Below are 22,927 nucleotides of genomic sequence, written 5' to 3'. Positions count from 1 at the left end.
CATGGGACAACTATTGCTTTAAATTCAAGAATAAAGTTGATAGCTGAAACAGTATACAATGAATAATGTGTAATCATATGGTGATAAATAAAAGGTGTTTTATTTATGTTCATAGGTTTTGATACCATATTGGATTCAATTATTCTTGTGTTTCTTTTTGCATTTTTGACTTCCAGAATAAACTAGGTTATTCTTCCGGAATGACTAAGTTATTCAAACCATCCGCAGTCGGTCATATGTTGGAAGTAGATATGAGTCAAGACTATCATGGGTTGGCTTGTAGAGGTCTAAGATATTGGACAAAGGGCTACAACACTCATGAGTGCTCATAAGTTCTGAGTATTGGATTCAACCCGCGCTCATTGGAATCACTTCATGGATTTTATCACGAGTGATCATGAGATGATAATATCTTATATTCTTCAAACCTAGAGATATGAGTTGTTACTATGAGTTGGTTGTACATTGATTGCACGAAAACGCATTCGGTAACTCGATGTTATAAAACGTGCCTTTGTGTATGATTCAACAAGTAGTAGAACAAGCCATATGAGTCGAAGTTTATCCATTGCTTTTACCTTCGGGATAAAAGCAATATTTGTGGGCCCCTCGATGATTTGTTGATAACAAATGGAAGTGCTCGGCCAAGCCAGGACTGATTTGATTTTTTCAATTAGTCAGTCGTCATAAATCGGAAATCGGGAAACAACAATGGACAGAGAGAATGATTGTAATCCATGTCTTAGTCCATATGATATCTAGAATGGAGTTCATCTACAAGGTCAGAGTTCGACAGAAGCTTTTGAGAGCTACGATTGCCAGTCAGTTCTTGAAGTCATACGCAATAATAATTTTAGACTTATCCATGTGGGAGACTGTTGGATTAATGTCTAAGTCCATAACTATAATTGGTAAGACTTGACCCGACCCGGCGTGGTCCATTTGGGTTGCATGGCATCATGCATTTGGATAGACTAAAATGAGAGAAATAACACTTATTGTTTGTTAATATATTATAAGTTCTAATATATTAATAAGGTTATTTAATTAGTATTGATCAAGAATTAATTTGGAATTAATTAAGTGATCAAAAGGAGACTAATTAAATATATGGGTTGATTGTGTAAATCATTCATTCTTATATATGTGGGCTTGTGATCCAAGATTCCTTATGTTGGACTAAGTCCATGGGGTGACCCATGGATGCTCCATGGAGGTTAAAATCCATGGAGCATAAGGAATGGGTAAAGTCATGAGTTACATGGTGTAACCCTAATAACCACCATATAAAAGAATATCATGGCTCAAGAAATCGTGCACTATGTGTGAGTGTGAGGGCTAGACGATTTCAAGGAGTGTTCAAGTTTCTCTCAAGTTATTCCCAGTGTATTTGGTGTTGTTTGAATCATTTAAGGTGTCACACTTGGGGCACTAGGCACTCAAGCTTCATGAAGACTTTCTACATCAAAGAGGTATGTATTCTATCTTGTTATATTCATTGTTTTGTATGCTAGATTAGGATAATACCTTGGAAGTTCATATTTGCATGTATAATAGAGAAAACATAGATCCATGGTATTTAGGGTTGCATGTACACTTAGGAGTGTTAGAATGCTCAAAACCCAACAAATTTTTACGAAGTGAAGGTGGTAAGCGATTGAATTTTTGACTGATATGGGCGATGCCATTCTGAAACTCTTCTTCATCATCGTATTCTGAGTTTGCTTCATATGACTGCGGTGGTGAGTTATACGAGGTGGGATATGTTTGAGTGTGAGGTGATTGTGCTACAAGAGCAAGTGGACCCCCGAAGTCTGAACAGTCCTTAAGTACAGTGGACTCTTGAGCTTGCAATTCTCCATAGAGCTTATAGAGGGACAACGAGTGAATCTTCCTATCTCCTTGAACTATCATTTTGGCTGTTGTCCAATGTCTTCCCAAGCCATTAAGGAACTATAGATTTGTTTCATGATTGCTGCGGACGGTGCCCACATTGGATAGTTTTATGACAATCAAGTTGAATCTTTTAAAGGAGTCTTCCAAACTTTCGCCGATGTGAGCTTTGAAGTTGTTGAAATCATTGAGTGCACTTGTGAGCTTCTTGTCTTGAGCTTGCTCTGGGCCTTCATACAAATTTTTTAGAACATCCCAGATCTCTTTTGCTGATTTGCAGTTTATGATAATGTCAAAGTTGTCAGGAGCAACTCCACATGAGATTTCATAAAAGGCAACAGTATCATTTTCTATCTTATCGAGATCATCCTTGGTAGGATGGTTCAAAGCTGGTTGACCTCCTCCTAGCCTTGTTGTGGCTCCGTCAGTTTGGACTGGTGTAAGGACTAGGACATGTGGTCCTTCTTCTATAGATCGCCATACATCTCTACCAAGTCTTCTGAGATATCTTTCCATCCTTTGTGACCAGTGATGATATTCATTCGCTACCAGTATTGGGGCTTGATTAGAACCACCAACATTGTTGGAAACATTCAGAGATAACGATTGTGCCATGTTGAAGTTTTTTTTTGTTTTTAGAAATGAGCTTCAATGGTATAGAAGGCTCTTCGAAAAATCAGAGTTCCGATTTTCAAAAAGCAACCACTATGGCTCTGATACCAATTGTTGAGAGAAAAACTTTGAGACACACTTGAACAAACGTTAGAACAAGTATATAGCGGAATAGTTAATCTCGAAAGATCTAAAAGCTCAACAATACTATTAAGAGTTAGAAGTTAGAGAGTTAGTTGCGGAAAAGTAAAGAAATGTAAATGACAACAATTGTTATATCAAGTATAGACATAAGCTGATTCATAACGAGGAGTGCATTCAAACCAAGTTAATAAGTGAGATCAAACTTAGTGATTAAGTCACAGAGGATTTGCTCCGAGGAGAGATTGTGATTGATTAAGAGAGTAAGAAGATTGGATAAGTAAGATAGAAAGAGAACTTTGAGATGTGTATTAGAATTGGATGTGATGCTCTTTTAATTCATGAGGATGAGCTCTATTTATAGAGTCTCATAAAGATAACAGATTTACAACTCTAAGTGTAGCCATGCAAGGCATACGGGAAAATAGAGTGTTTTATAGAAAAGACAAATTTAAACTAGATAGAGACTGTGGTACTGAAGACTTCGGTTGATGATTGCTGATGAAGCTTGCTTGACTGCGGTGGCTTGGAGGCTGCGATAGCTGAAGTGTAAGAGGGTCACTTTTTTGCTTCAACAACGTGGTATCCATGCCCTAAGAGGCTAGATCTACAATTTGGAGCCTTGGTCTTCCTTAAAAATGTCTGAATGAGAAATGCACTGAAGGGACTCAACGAGTTGCGTGGTCAACTCGACGAGTCAGATGAAGATTGCATGTATTAGTTCTGCATGGACTCGGCGAGTCAGTACGATGACTCGACGAGTTAGTTAGGATTTTTCCCAACATTTAGACACTACATGGACTCGACGAGTGGTCTGGAAACTCGGTGAGTCAACTAGGTTTTTCACAATTTATCGAGTTCTGTAAGAACTCGAAGAGTCAATAGACTACACTTGACAAGTTGGGTCAACATGGAATGTTGACCTTGACTGTTGACTTTGACTTTGACCAAGGGTTGACTGTTAACTTTGAATTTGACCAAGGATTGAGCATTTTGACTTCTAGCATATGATATTTATGTACACGTGATTGTTTGATTTTGGGGTTCGGTTGAGGCGGACCTGCTTTGTGCTGAAGGCCAACATACCCAGGGCGTATCGGATAGACTGTAGGCCAGGGAGGGCATACTAGTCAGGCCAAAGGCCCGACGAGCGGTCCGAATAGGCTGAAGGCCCTAAGAGGTGGTCCAGATGTGTTGATGGCTCAGAGAGCGGTCCAGATAGACTGATGGCACTGCGAGGCAGTCCAGTCAGGCTGATGGCTCATTATGCATGCTGTTTGTTTGTATGATATTGATATGCTTTGTTTGGCGTTGGTGTTTTGGGGGAACTCACTAAGCTTTGGGCTTACATTTGTTTATTTTGTTTCAGGTACTTCTGATGATCGTGGGAAGGCGAAGGCTGATCTAGAACCTCCTTATATTTTTATTATTTGATTCTGGGATACTCTGACACAGAAACATTTTGAATTTTTTTTTTTAATAATTATTAGTTTTTGGATGATTTAAAAAGTTTTAAATTGGCATGATTTTTATGGGTGTTACATTTGAAATGTACAAAAAGTTTTTAATCGAAAATCAATCGGTTATAAAAATCATTTTCAAAATCGATATAAAAACCCTCCAAAACCATCATTTTCAAAAAGAAATTTTGAAAAGTTGGAAGTTAAAAAAAAAAAAAAAAGAAACGTACCACTTAAACCAATATAACCTCACTTTCCCAATCCGGATTCGAAGCAGAAAGTCAAAGCTTCATTTGTCAAAGCGAAAACTAAAATGAAGAATATAAACCATTGGCTCGAAGGCAAAGGAAAGCCATACTAATCAAGTAACTTCTCTCAAGAGGAAATCAAGTATGCTTACCAAAGCTACTTGAACATGCCACAAACTGGAAGTTCTTCCTCATTAGAATCGAGTCCTTCAGTTCGAAAATGGGAAGAAGTTCCCAAAGAAAAGGTTGAGGCATGGCGAACTGCTCAGAGAAAAATGAAAGTCAGTGTCGAACCTAAACTAATGAATGATTTCATTTCGCTTCCTAAATCTATAGAAGTTGACTTGAGTGATATTCTGAAATCGAAGGTTCGAAGTTGGGTGTTAGGATCTTATTTTCACAATGCATTTCACTATAATAACGAAGGGCCCAAAAAGCCTGGGGACCTTAATTTTTTAATTGATTGCAAGTATTGTTTGACGAGCAATACGATGAACACTAGTATATCAACAGTGGTTGCTCTCGTCAAATGACAGGCCAGAAGGAAAATTTGTGTGATTTTAGAAGTTTGGAAAATTCTAGAGTTGTGAAGTTCATAAATAACCAAAAATGCCAAGTTAAAGGCTATGGGAAGGTTACGACTGGAAAGTTTATGGTCAACCGGGTGGCATACATCGAAGGTCTTCAACACAACTTGATAAGTGTTTCACAACTTGTTATGGGCACTGGTAATCAAGTAGTATTCAATGAGGAAGGTAGTGTCATCTCGAACGAAGTAACAGAAAAGGTCCTGCTTAACTCTAATAGGAAAGGTGATATGTTCACACTTGACATCGAGCCAATTGTCGGTGTTCCCTCTGTTTGTTTACCCTCAAAGGCATCATCTGAACTAAGCGGGTTGTGGCATCGAAGACTCTCTCATATAAATTTCAAGAAGCTTAACAAATTGGTTATACATGATCTTGTATGTGGCCTGCCTCTTTTAAATTTTGATAACGATTTGTTATGTGCAACTCATCAGCAGGGAAAGCAACACCGTCAAGGTCATCCCATCGTCATCGACTCAAATATCAACAAACCGTTGTAACTTCTTCACATTGATATATGTTAGAAAAGCACACTTCACATATATTTGTTATATGTCATAGTTTCTGTGAGAAGCAAAGGCGAGAAATATATGAACTAATTCAAGTCTAGACACAGGTGTAAACATCTCTTCGTAATCGATTCCTTCTTCTTACAATAACCTTTAACGACCAAATGTGCTTTATTGTGAATGAAATTTCCTTCTTTATCCATCTTATTTCTGAATACCCATTTCATTCCAACCACGAATGCATCTTTTGGAGTAGGAACCAATCTCCACACTTTATTTCGATCAAATTCATTTAATTCTTCTTGCATTGCTTGAAACCAATCTGCATGATTAGGAGCAATTTTAGGTTCAATTTTTAGAAATAAATGAATTAAACATGCAAATTTTCAATTTTGAAAATAATGCATTTTGCTTCACTTTTAGTTGAGCACGAGTGAGAACTCCTGAGGAAGAGTATCCGATTACTTGAGACCGAGGATGATCTTTGGTTCATTTTGTCATTAGTGGATAGTCCTAATCATAGAGTGTATCTATTTCAACAAAGATTTCTTCAAATTCTGATTGTGCATCCAAGTCATTATTTTCATTAATCTCCCCCTCGAAATTTGTATGTGAGTCATCATTTGGATTTAAGTTCTCCTGCTGGAGTGGAATATCTGAATTGAAGTTTGGAGTGGAACTCTCCCGCTGGATCGGATCATTATGAGGTTCTGATGGACCTTCATTTGGAATAGGTTGCTCTTGAGGAGTCACAATTTCTCCAACAGCTTTACCAACAATCTTTAGTAATTCATCCTTTTGATTATCCTTGGAGTTTGATTCTGAGAAATTTTCCCTTTCAGGTTCATCAAACAAATTTAGAAAATTGTCATATAGATTCATAAGAGGAATAGTCATAGAACTTGTTGATGAAAAGATTTCTTTAGACTGGAAATCTTCCTGTTGATACTTCTTCATGTAGTTGTCATAAAACGTAACATAATAGGTTTCTTCAATTTTCATTGATGTTTTGTTCAGAACATGATATGCCTTTGAGGTTAATGAATATCCCAAAAAGATTTCTTCATCAGATTTTTCATCAAATTTGCTCTGATGTTCTTTGGAATTGAACAAAAAGCACCTGGATCCAAACACATGGAAACAATTAACATTAGGATTTCGATTATTCAGAATTTCATATGGAGTAATCAGAATTCATTTGTTAATGTAAGAGCGGTTTTTAGTAAAACAAGCGGTGACAATAGCATCAGTCCAGAAATATAAAAGAAGATTCACAAATGAGAGCATTGTCCTTGTAGCTTCACAGAGAGAACGACTTCGTCTTTCAACTACACCGTTCTATTGTAGAGTGTAAGACAAAGAGAAATTGTGAGAAATTCCTTCATTTGTCAAGAATTCTTCAAATGAATGATTTTTGAATTTTGAACCGTTATCACTGCGAATTTTCCGAACTGGATTTTGTAATTGTAGCTCAACTTGTTTGATGAAATCTATGAGCTTCTAAGTCACATCAAATATCTATTTAAGAAAGAATACCCATGTAAATCGAGAAAAATCATCAACAATAACCAAAATGTATTTGTTACCACCAATGCTTTCAATAGAAGATGAACCACAAGATCAATATACATCAATTCAATTGGTTCAATGATCTTGGTGTTTATTATAGAAGAATGAATCTTTCTCCTTTGTTTTCTAAGCACACAAGCAGCACATAAGTGTTCCTTTTCAAATTTCAGAAGAGGAAGCCCATGAACAAGATCACCAATTGTGAGCTTGTTCATATCCTTGAAGTTTAGGTGAGAAGGCCTTTTGTGCCATAACCAACTGTCATCCGAGGAAGCTTTTGTAAGCAAGCAGATAGATGGTTTACCTTGGATCGGATTTAGATTTAGACAATACATTTCTCATTTCCTTCTCGACTTCAAAAGAATAGCCTTAGATTTCTTTTCTATGATTTCTGAACCTTCTTCATCAAAATACACATTGAGACCTGTACCTAAAACCAATTCAGAAACACTTATTAGATTGTGTGATAACCCTTTAACATAAACTACCTTCCAAATCGTAAATTCTCTATTTGTAATCATGCCATATCCCTTTATTTCTCCAGTGGCATTGTTTCCATACTTCACTTTTCCTCCATCTTTTAAGGTCCGAAACTCTCTTAACTACGCTTTCCTTCCTTTCATGTGACGAGAACAACCACTACGGATGTATCATTTCAAATCATACTACTCGTCACACATAACCTGCAAAATTTTAAAAAGGTTTAGGAACCCAAACCAACTTGGGTCCTTGTGAGAATTTCTTTTGACCAGGAAAAATATTTGTTTTGTCAACCCAAAAGGATTTTCTTTTCAAAGTATAGTTCATCCCTTTTTCCATTTTAAAAACTTCAATTTTGTTATCACAAAGATTGATTTCAACAAAATTGGATTTTCGGAGAATGTTTTCTTTGAATTTTGGAGCCACCCTTTTCGAAAACTCTTTTTCTACCTTTTTCAATTTTACTTTGTATTCTTGGAGAGTAATTTCTGGATCCAAAACAACCTTCTTTTCAACATTAAGATCTTTCGTTTTAACAATCGATTTTGAAAACTGTGACTTTGGTGAATAACTTGATTTTGGTTTCGGATTTTGAGATGAATCAATATTTTTATTAAAAGATTTTGATGAATTGACAAGACTTTGATTTGAATTCATTCCAACTTTCTTCCAAAATTGTTTTCTTTTAATTAAACTCTTTTTGTATCTTGCTTTCATTTGTCTTTTCTTTGTAATTAATTCCTCAACTAATTTCTGAATATTAGCATTCGGTTTTTCATTTCTAATCGGTGTTTCATTCTTTTCTAATGAAGTTTCACTTAAAACATCTTTTTTACCACTTGATCTGGCCTTATCATAACAAAAGTCCATACGGTTCAATGGTTCTGAAACATATTTTCCTTTTTTTTTTCAAGAGGTCATTTCTGAGAGACCTTTTATTTCATCAGAATTATTTATTGGCTTTGACCAAAACATTTCATCACACCCTTTTACATTATCATTAGCAACTATGGACGTTAATTCATAAGTGTCATTTTAGTTGATTTGGAGTTTTTTGAACTTTTTGATAAACTGTTGCTTATTCTTTCAAAACTTTTGAACATTTGTTTTCAACAATTTGAACAAATTTGATTGAGTGTTTAGAAATTAAATTTTTCTTTGGTTCATCAAGATTTTTCACAACGGCAGAATAATCAATTTCGCCCTCTACAAATATTTAACTCATTTCACTTTCATCAAATTCAGAAACATTGTCAGAATTAAAAGTATTATCCGAATTCAATTTGATTTCTTGTTTATCTTTTTCAGTTAAAATATATTTCAATATGTTTTTATGTTCTTTGGACTTAATATATTTTTCTGTTTTCTCAAGTCCAACTCTATAAGAATTAGAAACATCATTTGAAGAAACAATTGATTAACATTTATAACATTTAGGGTCAATTTCATCTTCTTTCAATTCAAGAAAAGGTAAAATCATCTTATGTAAACCTATACCTATTTCGCAATCCAAATGAAGCTGGGTAATATTAAAATACAGACATTTAGCAATTAAACAAAAATATTTCTCTGTTTCAAAAGTGCTCTACTATCTCTCTTAAGGAAAATAATATCATCTCTATATCTATTAAGCTCAACTTCCAAAGCTTCTATTCTTATTCTTCTCTCCTCATTCATAATTGTTACCCTGTTAAGATTATCATTCAGATTAGAATTACTGATACAATTCCTTTTTAAGCTATCACTAAAATCATAAATCGTATAATGTAAATCATTCAATTCATAATCATTATGTGGTGTAGGAATATTAAGAGATTTAAGAATAGAGTGTACCTTGTCGACAACCTTCTCGTATTTGCTCACCTGCTCCTTGATTGTCTTCGTAGCAAAGCAGCTATCTGAAGCTTTTCCACCATCATTTGCATATCCTTTCCGTTCCAAACTGCCACTCTAAACCATCAAACACTTCCCTACATAACCTTGCTTCTCGGAATTGACCACGAAACACCTGCCATGAGTAGATTTCCTTACTTGATCATCATCTGAGTATGTGCACCACACTTCGACTCGACCATAATCACTTTCCTCTTACACCATCAATACAGGTTTCGCATTTGATGCATTTTTCTTTCGGAGTTCGTCTATTTTCTGAGTGTAGTAAGCCTCGTCTGTATCCTTCTCCTTCTTCTCATTCGGCTCACGTAGCATGCATTCTTTTGTGAAGTGATTCTTGCCATGACAATAGTTGCAGTTATATCCAGAATCATCTAGCAACTTCTTCGCTTTCTTGTCTTCTTCATTTTGAGAATTCTTGTAACTATCCTCTCTTGGCTTTTCGTAACTGGAACTGCCCTGCTTGTACTTGTTTCAGAAACGAGAAAATTTCTTCTTAAAGAATTTTTTGGGGTTTGACATGATCAACACTTTATTTTCTTTTGAGACATCATCCAAAATGTCAGATTCGAAATTATCAACAACTGATTTCTTACCTTTAGCAACCAACGCCAAAGATCCAACACTAGAGACAAGCTTCGCTTCGTTATTAACTTCATCTTCATGAGATTTCAGAATTCCAGCGAATAGTTTTTGAATTGTTCATGTGCCTTAATAGTAGAAACTATAGATTTCCATTCAGATCTATGACCATTCATGAAAGTTACCTTTTCTACAATGACTTGTCGCTTAAGTTTATATTTAATCATTCTGCTTAACAAGTGATTAAAGCGATTAATTGTCTTTTCTAAATTCTCATCTGGTTTCTGCACAAAAGATCCAATTTTTGACAAAAGTGCCGTCTGCAAAGAATGTTCCAAGTCAACATCACCTGAATATAATTCCTTCACTCTGTCCTAGATTCCTTTTGAAGTGTCACATGAACTGACAAGATGGAATGTGTCAGGGGGAAGAACAAATCGAATAATTCTCAATGCCGTTAGATTAAACATCATCTTAATCTTCTCATCTTTTGTAGGATTGTCCGTAATGATTGCATCACAGTCAGCCTGAGTTTTGACTTCTTTATTTGTTTCTGAATACTGGTATGTTTCAATAGACATTGCATGCCAAATACTAGAACCATGCTCTTCGATTCCCAGTACATAACCTTCAAAGTGAAGATCCCAGAACTCATAATCTTCTGGAAAAACGATATGAATCCATGTTTTTGAACCAATGCTACTTGGGAGATTGAATGAGAAAGAGTGGATATCTTCGTTAGCCATTTTAACGATAATTCAATGAAATTAAATAAAATATAGAATCAGATGTGTAAAGTTGAATCTAGTTCACGGGAAAACGAGAGATTTAGATATGAGATCTATAATCGACTGAAACGATTGTGATAACAAGAATAGATCTAAGAAAACTATAAAACCCTAATAAAAAAACCTTTACTCGACAGAAGAATAGTGATTGGATCACGCTATCTCCTGCTCTGATACCAGTTATGAGAAACAATAAAAGATTGATAGATTGTATATTCTAATATGAATGAAAGACAAGGAACAAAAATGATTGAAAAGGTGCTGACTGTATTAATCACAGCAATCGAACAGTTCTTGGAGGCGGAACTATTATGTAATTGCTTAAAAAAATGTAACCCTAGATGTTACATGAACGCTATTTATAAAATAAATGATACATCAATTCCAATCAAGGAAAGGCCCACTACGGAATCAGAATTAAACATAAATACGAAATTTACATATTTAACAAAACCCTAAATTAGACTTAACAAATATAACCATAGATATTCAAAACAAGTTCATGGAGTTCTTCAAAATAACCAAATCATGCAAGCAATTACTGATGGGTTTTATGCAAATAAAATAAACTTAAACTCTTAAGTTTCCATGCAACCCTAATAAGATCTATGTTTTCTCTATTGAACCTATAACTAAGAACATTAAAAAGAAACCTAAGAACCCTAGGTAATTTTCGAAATAACTAAAGAAAAGGTTTAAGGATGCATACTGTAACACCCCGTTTATTAAATAATATATAAGATTAAATTAACTAAATAAATAAATGAAACCCAAGATGAGAAATGTATTTTTATATTATTTTATTCGATCCCTAAATCCATAATAATTTAGGGACGTTAAACGTGGGAGTTAATTGTTATAATTTTTGGAATTTTCGGGGTTAAGTGTAAATTTTGGAGCCACTTTGTAAAGATTTTTGAGGGCAAGGGCTAAAAGCTAAAATTTGGACTTGAATAGAAAACAATCTCGTGAGGGGGGACTGAAGTTGTCAAAAGGCACAAAACTTTGAAATGACACAAGGTTAATCTCGTATTCCCTTTTCCCTCTCATGTGGAAGATGGAAAACTCTAACCCTACGACACTTTTCAACAGCCGCCACCACCATGAGAAGCCTCTCTGGGCGCCACTACCAGTGGAGTTCGAACTCCATCTATCCGTCGCCTGCTGCATCGCCGATAAGCACCACGATAACACCTACTGCCGGAGACATGTGAGGAGCCGGAAGAGCCACCGAGACCCACAAACGAAGTTGTGAACGTCGCTACCACCTTCTGGTAATGGCACAACCCGCCATTCTTCTTCCCTCTTTGTTTCTACCATTTCTACCCCCACACCGAACGTTGTCGCTGCTCCAGCGGCTGTCCCATTGCCACTCACGTCCGACAGTCCCATGCCACCGTGAATGGGTGGTTGTGTTGTGTGTGTGTATGTGTGTGTTTCTACACGATTGGTGTATGTGTTTTAGTGTATCTCGGTGTGTGAGGGCATTGTTGGCTCGGAAAACCGAAGAAAAACCCCACCACGACCGTGAGGTGGTGGCTGCCACCTCATGTTGCCGTTTTCCCGTCGTTTGCCGCCACCAGCTGCCACTTTGGGTGGTTGTGTGTATATGTGGGTGTGTTTGGAATATTTTTCACAGTTTTGGCCCAAAAATCGTTACCACCACCACCGTGAGGTGGTGGCTGCCGCCATGGTACGCCGCCGACCACCACTGCCCAAGGTAGGAGTAGGTGGTGCCCAAATAATTAACAGTTAATTAATCTAGACACTTAACAAATGGACTAATTGGGATGTGAGGGGATTGGAAACCCTAATTAGGGTTTAGAAAACCCTAATTATGTATATGTTAATTTGGAATTGTCGGGACCCATGAGTTTGGTCCATTAGATTAGAATCATGAATTAATCCTGACCATATTGTATGTTTACCTAGTAGATTGATGGACTTAATGAATTAATCCCGACCATATTGTATGTTTACCTAGTAGATTGGGTCTAGATGTCTAGACTCTTGATCAGCCAACTATTAACAAGTAAATGGACTAGAACACTTGGATTACGCTTAAGGATAAGGCCCAGTGGACAAGTTTGGGCCCAATTTGGAAAATTGGGCCATAGATGGGCCATAATTAGGCCTGGATGATTATGAGATATTGGACCATTAGAATGCCAGGTGTTGGACTAAGAATAAATAGTTGGGCCTTAAGGCAAGACCATGTGGAGGTTTCGGCCCAATTTGGAAAATTAGGCCATAGTTGGGCCTTGGTTGACTATTTGACTTTTGGGCTTTCAAAGTATGAGTTGGGCATTGGACTTGGACCATACTATGTTTAGGGGTAAATGGTCCTTTTACCTAAGTGTGTAATTATGGTTATGCATTTAAAACCAAACGATTAATTGGGTTTTTTTGACGATTGACAGTCCGAGGACTTATCAGCTAGCAGCCAGAGAATTATCTGCGGGACTTCGGCAGTGCGAGATGAGTCCTCATCCAGTATGAATGGGTCTAAGGCACCAAGGTCGTCCCGTATATGTGATATGTTAGCAGTTGAGTGTAGGCGGGGCCCGTATCTTATTATTATCTGAGTATAGATATCTGTCAGATTATTGGATTGCTATACTTGTTGTCTGTGTCACACCTGTATGTGTTGTTAGGAATGTGAGTGTAGGCGGGGCCCGTATCTCATAGAGTGTGAGCGAGGCCCGTATCTCATAGTATCTGAGTGTGGGCGGGGCCCTTATCTCATAGATAGTTGATATGGTATACATTTATATGCTTAGTGATACGTGTTGTCTGTGTAGTACTTGTATGTATTTTCATGACTAGCTGAGTGAGGGCGAGGCCCATATCTCATAGTAGCTGAGTGTGGGCGGGGCCTATATCTCGTAGATAGTTGATATAGTATATATTTATATGATTGGTGATACTTGTTGTCTGTGTAGTACTTGTATGTATTTTCATGACTAGCTGAGTGTGGGCGGGGCCCGTATCTCCTAGTAAGCGGAGTGTGGGCGGGGCCCATATCTCCTAGTCAGTGGAGTGTGGGGGGATTGTATCTCCTAGTTAGCGGAGTGTGGGTGGGGCCCGTATCTCATTGAGTGTGGGCGGGGCCCGTACCTCCTTGAGTGTGGGCGGGGCCTGTATCTCTCAGTAGCATGATTATATGTATGGTATGTGGTAGTTTAGGGAGACTCACTAAGCTTCATGCTTATAGTTTTCGGTTTTGATTTCAAGTACTTCCACTAGTAAAGGGAAGGGCTCGGGATGATCGCATGGCACACACCACAGTTCCACCCTTGGATTATTTTAGACTTTGATATTTTCTCATATGATTTTGATACAATACTTGACATGATGTGTTGAGATACATTGTTTCTGATTTTCTTTATGACGATGGATGATTTATGGTTTTATTATAAGCTTTAAAAACGAAATTTTTGGGCTGTATTTTTGGGACATTTCACATACCTTCTAGTAGTTATAGCAATCAACTAGAATTCTCCTTTATTTATCTCTTGGAAGCAAGCACCACAAGTGTCGTGTCTCTAATGGAATCACACCCAAACTAGCAGGAGGAATACTTTAGTTAGGGGAGAAGAGAGCGAAGATTTTGTCCAAGGCTTGTAGAGGGAAGGATGGACGAAATTATGGGCTAGGGACCTCCTTATATAGTTGAGGGCAAACCAAAAGGACTGTGCTACTCTCAATTCAAGCATATACCAATTTTAGTTATGGGCTTAGACACCTAATCCAATAGTCTCGCACTTGGATAAGTCTATAACTATAATTTCTAGTATAACTTCTGAATCGATCAACAAATTGTAGATTCCAAAAGTCGTTGTCAAGCTCTGACCCAATCAGTTACGTGTCCTAAGATAAGTGATCATATAATTTTCCATTCTGCAAGATATCATTCGTACATGAGACATGTAATAGAATCAATCTCATTGTCCAAGACTTTGTTTCCTGATTTTTGATTTGTGATGATATTGGACTTCTAATTGAACACGTCAATTTAGTCTTGGCTAGGCCTAACATTACAAGTCAACACCAAATCACTGAGGAGCCAAAGATATCGCTTTTCCCGTTAAGGAAAAAGAAACGAATAAACTTTGATTTATATTCTTGCACCATTCACTCATCAAATCATGCACAACAATATGTTTTATAACATCAAGTTACTGATGCATTTACATATTATCAAGCCACAACCTATTTGTAAACTACAACTCATATATCTCTGTTTTAAGATTATGAGATATTATCGTCTTAGAATTACTCGTGATAAATTCCATGAAGTAATTCTCTGAGTGTGGGTTTATCCAATACTTAAATCTCCATTTCAAAGTACCCATAAATATTATAGAAATAGCATTGCTATGTCTCAAACTCTTTAGACAATCTATAAATCAATTCATGACAGTCGTAATTCACTACTTACTTCCAAAAGTACGAGCGACTATGGAATTACGAATAATCGAATTATTCCAGAAGTAAAACATGCAAAGTGAAACATAATAATAAAGTAATTAACTATTTTCTCAAAACTTATTGAATATAAATAAAACTCTTATTATTTCATCACCATAGTAATTAAGACTTTATTCTTTGTATAATGTTTCAAGTAATCAACTAACCACTTGAATTAAACATCAGTCATGCCATGTTATGAATATGCACATTATGCCTCTTTATGGTCCTTCCTTTATGAACATATCAACTGGACATTATTACAATGATACTCATTTCATAATTCCAAATTCTTGTCACTAAAATGTATTAGAATTATAACCTTACATGCACTGACCTTTTGTGATGTCGAGGCTTCAAAGTCACAGAGACTGAGCCAATGATATTATAGAATATTCCATTGGAATTTTGTCACTAGAAACAATTCTATGATAATGAAGGTTCAAATTCAAGGTACACTCCTTGAATACTTCTTCTTGCATTAAAGTTTCCAATTCACACATAGACTCATTAATCAACTCTTATTATGGAAACTTTTCCATATTCCCATATGACCACCAATTTTGACCAAGAATCATCTCAATGTAAAACATGTCACTATGGTCCTTCCAAACAATACCATACTTTCAATTGTCTACAAGCAACCAATCTTTTGGTATAACATTAGAATGTTCTTAATAGTTTTTTAACAACTCTAGTCATAAAAATTCCAATCCTTTTCCTCTTAATGCTCAAGGCATTTGGAAAACTCAGAATACGTGAATATTATAGCATATGTAATCAATCATATATCCAAAGCATATGGGACTCAATGTATTATGCCTCACATAAAGATTTCATATATGTCACACCCCAAAACCGGAATGGCGGAAACGTTCTGGGGTGGATGACGTCATGTCAAGTATCACAACACATGCATATTGTAATCAAAGTACAACAAAACATTGCATTAATAGTAATAATTTTTACATGGTCACATTACATAGTATCAAAGTAATACAAACATAATATATAAAGTGCAGCAAGGTACTAAGCCATCTTCATCAGCAGCTCCGGTGGTGTACCTGTCTAATTGCTAACCTGAGATTACAAGTTATTTGAAAAGCGAGTATCAGCATTTTTACAAATGCTGGTGAGTTCATAAGTAATTAGTGTCATTTAGTCAAATAACATTGATAAGTAGTAGTTTAGGTGGTTTCAGTGCATCAGTGTTCTTTCCAGAAAATCCTATATTTTCTCTAAATAAAGCAGCCTTCTACCAAGACTGTTCAGTGTAATGCGGTCAAAGGTAGTTTTCCCTCAATTGCTATTATTATCAAAATACTGAATTTGATTATTAAAGAAAGCAAGAGATATCAGGGAATAACGTATGCCTCAGCAGTGAGGACTGCTGACTAAGGCAAAGAATCATAGACTCCAGGAACGTATCGAACTAACGACACGCCTGGTTCAATCTAACGAAGGGGGAACACAGACCCTAGAAGGTACCAAATGAAAGGTACCTAAAGTAGTGAATATAGACCGAAGACGATACCAGATGAAAGGTATCTCTCACAAGGTCAAAACAAAGACTATAGACCCCATACAGTATCAAACGAAAGATACAGCTAGCAAGGTCGAAACAGAGACTATAGACCCCAGACAGTATCAAATGAAAGATACAGCTAGCAAGGTCGAAATAGAGACTATAGACCCCAGACAGTATCAAATGAAAGATACAGCTAGCAAGGTCGAAACAGAGACTATAGACCCCAGACAGTATCAAATGAAAGATACAGCTAGCAAGGTCGAAACAGAGACTCTGAAAAGTGACATCAGCATACAGTGTAAATTGCTGACGAAATACCGTTACCTTAAAGCCATGAATTATAAGGCAACCCAGGATACTCGTAACCATACTAACTAGAGTTCCAGACGCCCTACAAGCATCTATAAAATGTGACATTTGTCACCCCTTGGCTTGGTGGGCCGTGGACTGTAGCTAGCAGTCAGGGTGCGGGGTTGTCAATCCCGTATAGGCCTATACACACAATGTCCGCTCTCCCTACAGAAGACTCTGGTTACCAACTAGACGACGGAGAAGGCCGCGTCCTGAAGATGCATCCCAAATAGAGGGTAGTATGTTTCTTGAGGGGAGTGGGTTTCTAATGCAAGTGATATACTAGAGGTAGAGACTTCCAAACAGTGGGTAGTGTGTTTCCAAAGTAAGTGTAGAATAGAGGTAGAGACTCTTAACTGACTTGACTAGAGAATTTCCTATATGTCCATACTCATATACATAGTATTTAACTAATGGACCAAACGACCTTCGGACGGCTACCCGATCCCACCAGACCACATCTCAACGAAGAAAAGGAAATAGGGCAGGCGAACCTTCCTAAGTCTTTCAATCATTACTTATATATACCTATATAAGCACGGACATACATCTAACTATGACTAAGTGCGTTTCAAGTAGAAGTGATCCTTGTCAAGTAGTAGCGCCTAATAAGTGAAGTAAAAGCGTTCGCAAGTGAAGTAGAAGTGTCTCACAAGTATAAGCGTATCATGAAGTAGAGGCGACAATAAGTGAAGCGAAAGTGTATCAAGTATAATTGAAGTAGAGTTGTTATCAAGTATAAGCGAAGAAGAATCGTATCACTAAGTAAGAGTGTGAATAAGTATAAGCGTCATAAGGTATAAGCGACTATCAGTATAAGTGGAAGCATTACAGAGTAGGAATATGGAATAAGTATAAGCGAATCAACAATAACTTCAAATAAAAAAATATACGTAAAAAGGAATCTTAATGAAAAGCCTTTACGAACAGAAAATTTCACACTTTGTATTCTTTTGTAAAATATGCTTGAAAATCTTCGAAAAATCTTTCACAAACCAGTCTAGAATGAATTTAGTTTAAGAGGTATAAGTAAGAGTTTTAAAACAATTGAAAATCGTTATAGCGTCCTACTCAGTAAAAACAGTGTATAGTGGCAAAATCTTGTGCATGCGGGTTATCAATCACATGTGATTGATATGATAACTGGCATGTTTAACTTGTAATCCCCCCTATAAAAACATTTAAAAGCATTTAAAAGGTTCATTCAGGGGTATGAACTCACCTAGTGTAAGTAGGTCCGACGGAAGTGCCGTTTGGGCGTTCGGGGTCACGCAAGGACTTGAACACACACAAGGACCTATTTTAACATATGATAACATATGTTCACATACAATTAGCATATAATATACTAATTAAACAATTATACACACTCAAAGGAGTGGAAAACACTTTTGGTTGAGTGTTTGGGGTCATGGGTAGTGTTTAAGGGTGCTAAGGGTCTCTTATCAGTTGTGGAACTTTGCTAAACTCAAATATCAAGTGTGTAAAGGGGTTTAAAGCATCAATATGGACCAAACAAGGAGTTTACGGCCCAACCTAAGGGAGTTTACGGCCGTAAACTCCCAAGGTCACATTCTTGGGTGTTTGATGCTTCTAGCTTGTTCATAGAATTATTCCAAGCACTTTTCCTCAAAGGCATGAGTGGATTTGAGGTTCCTAAGGGCCTTAACAAGGATTTTACGGCCTAAGAACAACTCCTAAAGGAGTTTACGGCCGTAAACTCTAAATGATTTAGTTTTGTGATGTTTCAAGCCCCTGATGCCTTTCTAGTGATTTCTAATGAAGTGTGATGCCATTTTGGGTGATTAAAACCAACATTTGAGGGGGTTTTGGGGAGTTTACGACCTAGATAAATGCTTGGGCCGTAAACTCCAAGAAATCCCTCATTTTCCTTGTGTTTAAGCCCTTAAATCCTTCCTAGCATTTTATAGAGATAGCCTATGGTCATTTGGGGGGCAAAAACTACAATTTTGGGCATGATTTAGGGAGTTTACGGCCTTGACCATTTCTGGGCCATAAACTCCTTTCTTTAATTCATTTTGGAGTGTTCAAGTGTCCTAAAATCAAAGGAATAAGTCCCTAAATTATGTAATAAGCCCTAGGATGAGTTTGGAGTGCATTTGGGACCATGACTTGTGGAGTTTACGGCTTAAGCATGTGCTTGGGCCGTAAACTCTTCTTTGAGTCCTAAATCCATGCATTTTAGTGTTTAAACACCCCTAGGCTATAACCCCTAATTATTTCTAAGCTTATGGTCAAGTTCAAAGGCATGATTGGCTCCATTTTAGGGGTTTACGGCCCTAGAATGTTCCTAGGCCGTAAACTCCTTATACCATGCCTTCTTGGATGATTTTTGGGCTATAAACATAAATCAATACGTTTAGAATAAGCTAGGGTAAGCGGACTTACAATTTGGAAGCGTTTGGTTACGAATTCGGGGCGAAAACGGGTCTAGAGAGAGAGTTTAGATAGAGAGAGTAAATAGTCTCCAATGGACTCCACTCACCCATATATAGGTTTCACAGTCGAGGCTCAGTGGAATTTTACCCGATACTGCCGTTAAACGGGGCTTTTGGTCGCACCCGATTTAGTGGTCGTAATATTAATACTTGACATTTTCCAAATGAGTGGAAATGTGTGTCCTGTGTTTTATTTCCTTTCATCACGACTTAACGGCATGCTAAATGTAACCCAATGGAATGTTTATTATTAAATTGACGCCCTCTAATTAACGGAACTTTTATACAGTGGAATATTCCGTTAACGGTAATGGGGAAATGTAACGGGACAACTTGGGTTGTCACATCATCCCCCCGTTAGAGGGAATTTCGTCCCGAAATTCAAGTCTAGGCAAGGAAGTAGGTATGAATTGCCGAGTAGAGGTAAGGGAGTACTTCCTATACGGTTGCCCTCACATTCCCAAGTGATCTCTAGTCTGTGTTTGCCTTCTCACAGACCTTCACATACGGGATGCGAATTCCACCTAGTGTTGCTAGCGGGTTCCGACTGGTGTATCTATGAAGTCAGGGTTCTCAATGGATTCTATCAAGATAATTTAGGCATGAAGAGTTTTGTCGGGAAGTCACGTATCAAGCCTAAGAAGAGGATCGATCGGGTGTGAATCTTGTGGCATATCCGAAGGTAGGGGCAGCCTGAAAAGGGTTGGACCAAGTCTCCATGGGGATTCTCATATGGTCCTAAGCTCTCGGAAGGGTAGAGCTTTTCAGTACTTAGAACATAGTGTACTTCTATGGCAAGATCATCACTGGCGTGATCGCCATTCCGAAGTTCCTAACGTTCTCTCTCGTACGGGTAGTGTAGTCCTTCGGGTTGGTTCTTAGGAATCTCAAGTGGTCTTTAGTTTCGTGTTTTCTGACAACTGGCTGATAGAGGCTTCCTAGATCGTCAAGTGGGTTGCGCGACTATGGCCATCGGTTTGCTATAGAGTGTCTATCCCAAGCTTGTGCAAAATGGACCTGCACTAACGACGCTTAAGATACGGAAACCCTGAGAATCGGGGAGACAGGGCCTCACCAGACAAGTGTTGGACTATCTCGGGAGGTGGTTCTACTAGCTCTGCTTTGAGATAGTATTCGGGGAACACCTATTAGTCCAAGGAATCTCTACGACTGTGGTTTATTCTAGCGTGGAAAGTGCGTGCTCCTGCATAATCCCTCGATTAACACCAAAGCTGGTGTCGAGTCCATAATCTTTTCGGGATCCGGGTCATGAGATTTAACGCAATTACCTTCGCACTTGACCAAGTATTCTTGGCTGCGAAGGTTACCCTGTGGTTCTCGGTATCCTAGTGTTTACCTCGGAAAATATAATTCATTGTCTACAGGGCGACGACGATTTCCTCCTAGCGAGAGGGTGGAGGATGATAAGCACTACATGTCTATAACTGGGTGGGCAAGGTGCCTGAGTAGCCAGAGCATCAATTGCAACTACTCTTCCGAAGGTTCTAAGTTTTCTCGGCCTAAGTCAAATCTAGTGGGTATAGGGTCTTCGTCACTCGGGACTTTACTAGCTCGATCCGTAGTAGTTCTCTTGATTTCGGCCCCTATGTTATCGATTAGGGTGAAAGTTTTTTGCGAAGAGGTTCGTGTTAGAGCTCATGCTTGGCTTAACCATCAATACTTGATGGATGCCAGCAATATACCTGGTTATAGTGGTCAGCCTCATGAGTTCTATTCTCTGGGTTCACGAACCTGATGTGCGAGGTGCGACGGATTTCCCAGGGAATTCTTAAGAGTGTGCTCCGGTTGGTCTTCGTCTTTTAAAGTATCTGCAGTGTCCTTCGCTTCGGTGCTCATCTGACTATGAGGGGTCGGTCCATCGCGCGGGGTACTCTCACTTGGGTACTTCGGAAGGTTTGAGATAAGAGGGACGATTGACGGATTGCATTAGATGTGATTATTTGTGTTTAGGTTCGGGTTCGGGAGAACCTTTATTTGCCGACAGGGCTTTGGAGAAAGTTCTCTTTGCACAGCACTAAGGGCGTACACACGGTTGCACGAAGTCAAACCATGCTCAATAGAGTCGTCAAAGTTGACACACTCCGACATGATGTATAATGAAGATCGATAGAGTCATGTGCCGAACAGGCACACAAGTTCTGGGCGTCTCGAGTTTCGTCCTATACATCGCTACCGCGGATACTTGGACCGATAGAGTCGACGCGGAACTATAGAGAGTTCTAAGTGCTTCCGAATAGAATATCTTTTCATGAATGGATTCTCACGAGGCGTTTCTATAATCGCCTCCTATATACTAGTCATGTATATTTAAGGTGGGGAGGACTGTTGACTGAGCGACTCCGCCCTAAATCCACAACCAAACGAGGAACAGGAAATGAGGCGGCATTCGCTCACTCTAGGTCTGTCCATCTCAAATATATATGGTCGTAACGTATATGTTTAGCCATCATAGTTTTACCTAATGAATTCTAAATTTTATAACAGTGCTGCGACTTTCGCCTTACTGGAAGGAATTTATATTTGAATTAGTCTTTTATTGTTCTTAACTTAGTTATCCGAGATCAAGAGACGTACCAAAATCTAACGAGTTTCCTTGCTGCTTCTCCCTAAGCAGTAGTGTCAGGCTCCTTCTATGTATTTGTCTTTCTCTTCGGTTGCGCAGTCCCTCTTAAAGTGTCCCATTTTACCACATAGGTGGCAAACTATACGGGCCGCCACATTGGTGGTTGGTGTAATGAACTCAACCGGGGTTCTGCAGACACGAGCAGTATGCCCCAGCATGTGGCACCTAGCACAATAGAGTTCCCGGCAGGTACCATAATGATGGTAGCTGCACTTGCTGCAGTGGGGAACGTCTCCTAGGTATGGTCTTCTTGAGGTCGGGAAGGAAGGATTCACAGGGGTATAGACTACCTCAACTCGTTGCCCTTCAGAAGGTCCTGGAGCCGAGGTACTTCCCTCCTCCACCTTGAGTTTTCTCTTTAGTGGGTTCGGTGGAGGTTCTTGGGTGGCTGAGTGTGGAAGAGTGGGTTGTTGCCGTCCATTGCCAGGATTGGAAATCCCGACAGGGCCCTTGCTAACATTGGCATTGTTAGCATTCAGGTGAGCCATGACAGCTGCTACAGCTGCTAAGACTGCAACTTGGAACGTAGCTTCATCGAATAAGAGGGCAGGTTTCTTGCTTGCGGATTGGTTACGCTTCTTCGGTGGCATGGTTTTTCCTACACGGAAAGGAATACAAGGTAATGAGAGACGATGATTAACCCTGGACATTTCTGTCCTAAATAGGTCAGGCCTAAATTTTCCCGTGCCTCGGGTACTGGTTGTTTGAACGTT

The sequence above is a fragment of the Lactuca sativa genome, chromosome 5, assembly GCF_002870075.4.
Source record: "Lactuca sativa cultivar Salinas chromosome 5, Lsat_Salinas_v11, whole genome shotgun sequence".
NCBI classification, from domain to species: Eukaryota; Viridiplantae; Streptophyta; class Magnoliopsida; order Asterales; family Asteraceae; genus Lactuca; species Lactuca sativa.
The sequence above is the reverse complement of the archived record's forward strand: the minus strand, read 5'-3'. Positions refer to the sequence as shown.